Below are 7735 nucleotides of genomic sequence, written 5' to 3'. Positions count from 1 at the left end.
AGCAGTCAGGTTTTCTCCTAAGCGACAGCCATCATTTTCGGCAGGCAGGGTAATTACAGGTTTGCCCTTCCGCAGTGCAAGCTATCTGAAGGTAAAACAATGGTGAGCAGCGCGCGCCTGCCTCAGAGGACGGAGGGGAGAGAAGGGGACAGAAGGACTCAATCTCTTTTAATTTATTTTAATAAAGCAAGGGTTTTCCAGAAGGCCAAGGGGTCTCATTTGCCACAACGTGGTTGAGATCCGCCAACAGCTTCCCCAAACCTCCTCTTTCCCCATCGTTCAATCACAGCCACAGATGGAAGTACACAGCTGGCGTCTTCATTTTCTTGGCCCTTTCTGTATCTATGCTTCCTCTGTCACTGCCTCAGCTGGAGAGGAAGGCTTGCTCCCCCAAGCAAGCCTCTTCGTCCTCCCTTTCCTCCACACCCTGAGCACCCCCCTCCCCCTAGACTTCCCTGCTCACCCTCTGCCCTTCCACCCCTCCTGGGCTGTTCAGAACTGATGGGGCCTCTATATTTTCCTTTATTCTTGCCGCATTCACCTGGTCCTCAGCTGAGCACTCAGTCTCACAGGTGCGGTGTCCTGGCCTTCTCTTCTCCTGAGACTCAAGAGACCGTCACAGCAGACGGTGGTCACGCAGGAGGCAGTGAACAGCCTTACTGAATGATTTCTGAGGGAGACACACTCTTGGAGTGACTGAGAAAAGAAGACCGAAGAATCTTGAACAGAATACCATTGTCATCCTTTCCAGCCAGTAATAAAACTCCCACTACTGAGCTCTGAAATGTTTATACCACCCTAAGCTCTGACTCTCAGATCAGACCCACCTCCATCCCCTTGGTCTCAGCCATTGCTCCAGACTTCTGGAACTTTCTTCAAGAGATTTCCTATACTCATCTTTCACACAAGTTGTCTCCAAATTTCAAAGCCCAGGAAAACAAATATCACCTCATTGGCTTTTCCTAAAGAGCAGAAATAGCAAGAATTTAGTGAAAGCAGAGTGCCTCAGGGAGGGGACTTTGGCTCATTCATAGCAAATGGATGGGTTGATTTTTCTACCTGGGGCTGTGGAAAATGAGTTCCCAAGTAAACAAATCTCTGTTGTCACACGGAGGCAAGGTCCTTACTCTCTTCCCCTCATCAACAGGGAACAAGGGCAGCCCTGCCCCTCCTTTCCTCCTGATGGAGCTTTCCCTAAGATTTCTCACTGCTCACAGATAATTGCAGTGAGAGACGGAGCCCACCAGGAAGCTCCCACAAGGGGGGCTTCGTGAGGCTCTGCAGTCCCCTCACCCTCAGAGCTCTCCCCCAGGAGGCACCTAGTCTTTGGGCTGCAAATGCACATTCTGGGGATCCTCGCTCCGCAGGCCACCCACCCCGACCCGAGCAGCAGGGCCTGTGGTCTTTTTCCGTTGCCTGGCAGCCCTCTTGTCTGCTCCCTCGTGTGCACCTGTCCCTGGTTTGGGGCTGAGAATATTGACAGCTGATCACTTCATGAAGACATCTCTTCCCTCCAGTGCCTTCCTCCATAAAACGCTGAGCCATGTTCTGGTGCCTGGCAGAGCGCAGAGCTTGACTGGATTTGAGGAAAGGAGCTGGGCTCCCATCTCCAGGGCTTCGTCCAGAGCTGCCCCCCTAGCCTGCCACACCCTCTCTCCTCTCAGTCCTCCTTCCTCATCCCATCTGCCCTGAACTGACGTGAAGGACTTTCTCTAGAAGGACCTTGACCAGATGCACCTCCTCGCCAGGCTGCTGTGCCTGCCTCTCTCCAATCCTCCCCTGGACCCGTCTCCTGGCCTTGGCTGAAATGTCTAGCTCTGAGCATCTCAGACACTCAGCCTGTTTCTCACTGTCTTCATAGAGGCAGGAAGTGCCACCATGAGCTATTCAAAACAGACCCATTTTGAAGAATCAAAAAGAAAGTCCAAGTGGGACTCACCCCACAAACTAGTGTTTGAGAAGCGTCTTGCTGTGAAGAGCTCAGTTCACGGCGCAGTGCTGGGTAGGCCTTCTCTGAAGCTACCAAAGGCCCAGAGTGGACCCTACGTAACAGGGCATCACAGAGAGGCGGTGTGGGGGCTAGAGACGTCAGACTCTCTAAATTCATCCATCCCAGCCACCTCTTCCTTTATGCTTTGACACGCTTGTGCTACAGAGGAAATTGGGTCCATATGCACTGTTTCTTCTAACCCCTAAGCAGCCACATGTTGTTTTCTGGACCTGTCTAATTATGTGTGAAACCCCAGAGTCGTCTGTAACATGGAGGGCACCCAGAAGAGCCCCGTCAGCATCGTTGCGGCAGACCACACCCTGCCAGAGCCAGCCACCGCCCTGGCACTGTGGGTGGGCGGGCAGACGGGATTGGGCCAGGACTTAGCGTTAGCATTGCCGTCTGACATGTGTGTCCTGCTGACAACTGGTCCGGAATGAGAAGGCCCGTCACAGGCTGCTCTGACTTCTTCCAGACTTTGTTATTGAGAGCAATGTTGTTGTAAATGCCTGGGCTAAGAGTGTGAAGACCTGGTGTCCTCTCAGCTGTGAGATCTTGGGCAAGTCGCCCAATCTGCCTAATCTCAGCTTCCTCCTTCCTCAAATAGGATGAAGGAGCCCTGCCTCCCCGACCTCGGAAGCGCGGTGAATGTGGATTATGGAGGGAGAAGACACACTTCCACCCATGCCTGTGAGGGTGGAAGCCCACGTGGTGCCTGGAGCTCCTGCCCCCAAGTCCTAGAGGTGGCCAGAGCCATGCTTGCTGGGGGAAGGGAGCCAGCAGCAGCATTCGTTCACTGCTGCACAGTGTGCACACTGCTTTCACCCGCATTGGCCTGATTACTCTTTGTAACACCTGAGGGAAGACAGGTGTAATTTTGATTCCCCTGAGGAAGACCCCAAGTTTCACGGTGACTCCGCGATGTGCTCGAGACTTTGCAGCCCATGAAGTGAGAGGGCTGCCCCCAGAGCCAAGTGCGCACCCCCTGTTCTTTCCACTCCACTATGGGGTTTCTCCGCTAGTTGGGACTGCCCAGTCCCACCCCAGAGATGGCCGGTGCTCAGGAGATGCTGGCGGTGGCACACCTGCCCCTCGGCGCATGGCTGCAGACCATGCTGGGGCCGGAGCTCTGTCCCCATCACCTCTGGGAAGCCGTGAGCAGTGCACCTGAGGTTTTGAGATCAACTCAAATCTTAGCTTTAATGGAAGCAGGTGTCTGGTCCGGTGCTCGGGGTCCCCCAAGCTGGTCCGGGACCTGTGGGCGGACACACCCAGCCAGTCTGCAAGGAGCAGCAGGCTGATGTGAGCCAGGCCTTCATTGTAAGGGACACATATGACAGAAATGCAAGCCACTAACTGCAGAAATACAGATTTAAGCAAAAATTCATGAGCTCGAACAGACAAGGGGTGGGGGCATCAGGTCTGACTTGATTTGGGACTGAAATAAAGTCACCAGTCCTGACTCCCTTATCAAGTCCCTCATAGTCACAAAATGCCTGTTGTGGCTTCCACCTCTGAGCCCTGGTTCACATCACGCAGGAAGAGCACCTGCTTCTCTCCCAGAAGCTCAAACACAGACCTCGTTGGTCCAGCTAAGTGGCCATCCGGAACCAATCACTGTGCCCTGGGGAAAGGGTGCTGGGGTGGTTGGCTTCAGCCCCGTCACGTGCTCCATCTGCAGGCTGGGCCAGGCTGAGGGGGGATGATCAAACCCATTTGCTCCCACGGACTAAGAGTGAGGGAGGAACATTCTCCCAGCAACAGGAAGATGTGGTTATTAAAAGACAAGTAAATACAGGCAAAACATCCAGAAACCCCAATATCCACTAAGGCACAAGCGAACCCTCATTCTTTCCCTGACACAGGAGTTGGCAAACTTTTTCTGCAAAGGGCCAAATAGTAAATATTTTAGTCTTTGCGGGCCATAAGGTCTCTGTCGCAACTACTCAACTCTGCCATGGTGGTGCGAAATCAGCCAGACAATACGTAAACGGATGAGTGTGGCTGGGTTCCAAAAAAACTTTATTTAGGGACTCTGAAATTTGAATTTCATATAATTTTCACGTGTCACAAAATATTATCCTTCTTTTAGTTTTTCAGCCATTTAAAGATTTAAAAACCATTCTTCGCTCACAGGCCCTAAGAAAACAGGTGGAAGGCTACATCTGGTTGGGGGAGGGGGTGGTTTACCAATCCTTGATCCTAAGAGAGTGCCATCAGGAGGTGAGAAACAGGATGAGGACCTCTTATACCATCAGAGGGTACTCGGTCCAGTGAAACTGTGCATCCAGGGAACAGGAATAAGAAGGAGCTTGAAGAAATCATTGGAACAAAGTGAAATTCTCAGTTTGGTTAGCGATTTACCTATATCCTCTCCCATACTAATTTACAGAGAGAAGTCTATTAATCATTCCGGGAACAGCAAGGAAATCGCATTCTCAGCATAAACATAAATTATCAGGCTAAAACTCAAATTCCTTCAGAGGGATGGGACAAGCTAAAAGTTTTGAATAGCTCAGATAGAACAAATGGATGAGAGGAGATAATGCATCTTTTGAAATACAAACCTGAAAAAATGTTCTGCTCAATTACACTGACAAAAGATTTGGGACCCAGCAACATCCTCCGTGGAATTCCGCAGCTAAACAGAAATGCTAAACCACAGACTCAAGCTTAAGCGAGAGTAAGCTAGCGTAAGTCACGTTACACGCTCATCCGCTGGGAGTCTGCGTCTGCTCTGATGTTTACAAAATGCCTCTCTCCAGCTATAAGAAAGAGGTCCTAAGACCGCTGCTAAGACCCCCCCACTCTTCCAAGCTGCCAAGCTCCCAAATGGAGCACTAGGGTGCCTTGGAAAGAGAGTGGATCAAGAGAGGTCGTGAGGAGGCCTGAGGTGGTAAGGGGAGGAGCTTAGGTCCACGCAGGCAAGGATGGAGAGAGAAGACACTGGAGAAGAAAAATGAGGGGTGACCAGGAAGAGAGAGAAACGGGGCGTGGTTGGAAGTCCCAGGTGTCACCCTGGGCACAGGCAAGAAGGACCATGGCCTTGCCCCATGTCGCCCCCACCCCGCCCCAGTCTCAGCTTCCCAGGCCCTGTGCAAGCTCTCACTGGCCCTGCCCAGCCAGGCTAGGAGTCCACAAAAGGACAGAGACCATCTCATGTGCTTCACCGTCTTCTGCAGTATAGCTGGCACACAGTAGGTCTTTCTTCAACACCCAGGAAGCAATTCCCTGATAAGGTGTGTGTTAAACCATCAGAGGAATAGAAAAGGGAGGATAGACCTGGAAAACAAGCGCTGCCACTGTCACAGGGCTCCAGAAGGCGGCTGGAGGTCCCACGTGAATTATTGGTCAGTGCCATGACAAGCATGAAAGGCTGACCCTTGGAATCTGTACCTCAGGTGTCATGGGAGGGAGACAGGTGGGCTAAAGGAAAAAAAGAAGAACAGGATTCTAGAGAAATGGAGGAACAGCCCTGCTCTGTGCAGCATCCAAGGGCAAAACAGGGACTTACAGATGTAAGTCGAGTGCAGCTGGTTTGAGCAGCAAGTGGGGTGTTTTCGAAGAGGCACAGTGTGCTGCAGTGCCAGGGGCTGCCATGTGGCGGATGCAGCATCCTGTCATTGGAGCTGCTTGTGCCCAGGTAGGAAAACCATCCCCAAGAATGTCATCTGCAAAATAGGTAAAGTTAAACGTGTAAGTTATTTTCAACTTTAGCCATTTTGCAATCTCCCGTGTGCCCAGCCCGCCCTGAGAGCTGAACTACGACGGAGATGGAGCCAGGAGACAGAGACAGATGCGTAGTATTGATGGCTGCCTGAGCTGGATTGGAACTACGACGGAGATGGAGCCAGGACACAGAGACAGATGCGTAGTATTGATGGCTGCCTGAGCTGGATTGGAAAACAAGGCTTGACCTTCAACCAGAATTAGACTGCCTAAGTCTCTCCCCAGCTGAAAGCCCGGACTTAGGGCCTATGTGCTGGAATCTGGGCGTTCAGGGCAGACAGGTACCCAACCAGCAGCAACGGCGGTAGCGGCCTGACTTACACTCCAGGGGCCCAGGGCCCAGCGACCCCAGGGACAGGGTTCTTCCTGCTTCTGGAAGGCAGGCTGGGCCACGCCTGAGTGTGCTGTCCCCAAGCTTGCAGGAGCAGAGAAGCATCCAAGTTGCAGAGACATCCCTCTAAGCACCCCAGGAGGGTAAGCAGATGCTGACTTCCCACACTGAGCACCAGGAACTCAGGGCAGGAGAAGGTCACTTGCCCTCCTCCCAACAGGACCTTTAGGGGGAGCTCAGGTAGCCAGATACCCTCCTCCAGGGAGGCCACAATCCTTGAGGTTTTACGGACTAGGCTCTAGCCTCTAGGTGCTGGTGCAGAGGACACACGATGAGCAGCTCTTTAGCCATCTGCTGGGGAAATACCAGGGTAAATTAAAACGAGAGCGGATTTGTGACTTCTGTCTTTTCCAAAAAGATAGTGTTGGCAGGTTTATGAGAAAACCATTCCCAAACACCTTGAATTTATAGGGCGCGCTTATTTCAAAAGCTGTTCCACATCTGTTAGCTCTTTGAAGCTCCTGGAGGCAGGTAGGGCAGGAAGGAGAGCTGGTGGGGGACGGAGCCACAGAGAGGCTGGGAGACCTGCCGAAGGCCCTGTGGGTCCCAGGGGAGATGTGGGAGCGGCACACAGCACCCCCGCCCTTCGCCCGCGCTCAGGGGCTCCTCCTCCTCCTGGGGCTCTGGCCAAGGGCATATGTCATAAGGCTGGAAGCGAAGTGACCACTTGAGAGCTGGGTGGTCAAGTGTAAGTCGGCCCTGGGAGGGCCCCTTTCTCACACGCATGCAGCCCTGCACCCTTGTGCCCCACAAATTCACTCAGGTTTAGAGGGAAAGAAATAATGGCTCCTCAAACGGCAACAAACAGAGGCTGATTGACAAGGAGGCCCCTCATAATCAGTGCTGCAGTAAACTATCCTAATTATGGTGTCAATTGGTAACATTATAAAGGTTGAAGCTACATAATGAAAAAAAAGCACACACACAGGCAGAGCGAGTTCAGCAAACGTAATTACAGGGTGACATTATTGGCAAATAGTATTTTATGAGGTATTAAGAGAGATGTGGCATAAACACATTCCAAAACTAGCAGGCTCCCCAGGAGTGGGGGAACCCAGAACTGGTCAAAGACTCGCCCCCAAACCCGTAATCTGGCTAGCTGAGCGCTTTGGGGGAGCCCCTGAGGTCTTGTTGGCATGTCCCAAAGGAGAAGATGCTTTCAGGGCGGGGAGCATGGCCCTCACGCTCTAATTCCTGGCATGCTGTACAGCATCCTGTTCCTGGCCTGGGCTGAGCACTTTAGTCCTCAGATCCTGAGATCTCACACTGTCCAAGCCAGAAGGCGCCAGCGACGCTATGTGGCTTTACATACAGTGAGTGTGATGGGAGAATGGAATCCTGTCCATTCACTATAGCACTGTTTATTGATGTTCAACAGTATTCACGGAACTCTGTGCCAGACACTGTTCTAGAAGCTCTGGCCAAGGTCTCTGCTGTCATTGTGTTCACATTCTGTGAGAGACTAAGCAAATCACTAAGGCCATGCCAGAGTCAAGGCGACACCAGGCGTCATGCAGAAGACTGAACAGGGTGAGGAGGGAGAGGTGGCTGGGGGCGGAGAGACGGTTGGGTGGGATTGTGCAGGAGGCCTTCTTGAGGAGGAAACGCATGAGCTCCTCTATAGC

This window comes from Equus quagga, chromosome 13 (assembly GCF_021613505.1).
Source record: "Equus quagga isolate Etosha38 chromosome 13, UCLA_HA_Equagga_1.0, whole genome shotgun sequence".
NCBI classification, from domain to species: domain Eukaryota; kingdom Metazoa; phylum Chordata; class Mammalia; order Perissodactyla; family Equidae; genus Equus; species Equus quagga.
The sequence above is the reverse complement of the archived record's forward strand: the minus strand, read 5'-3'. Positions refer to the sequence as shown.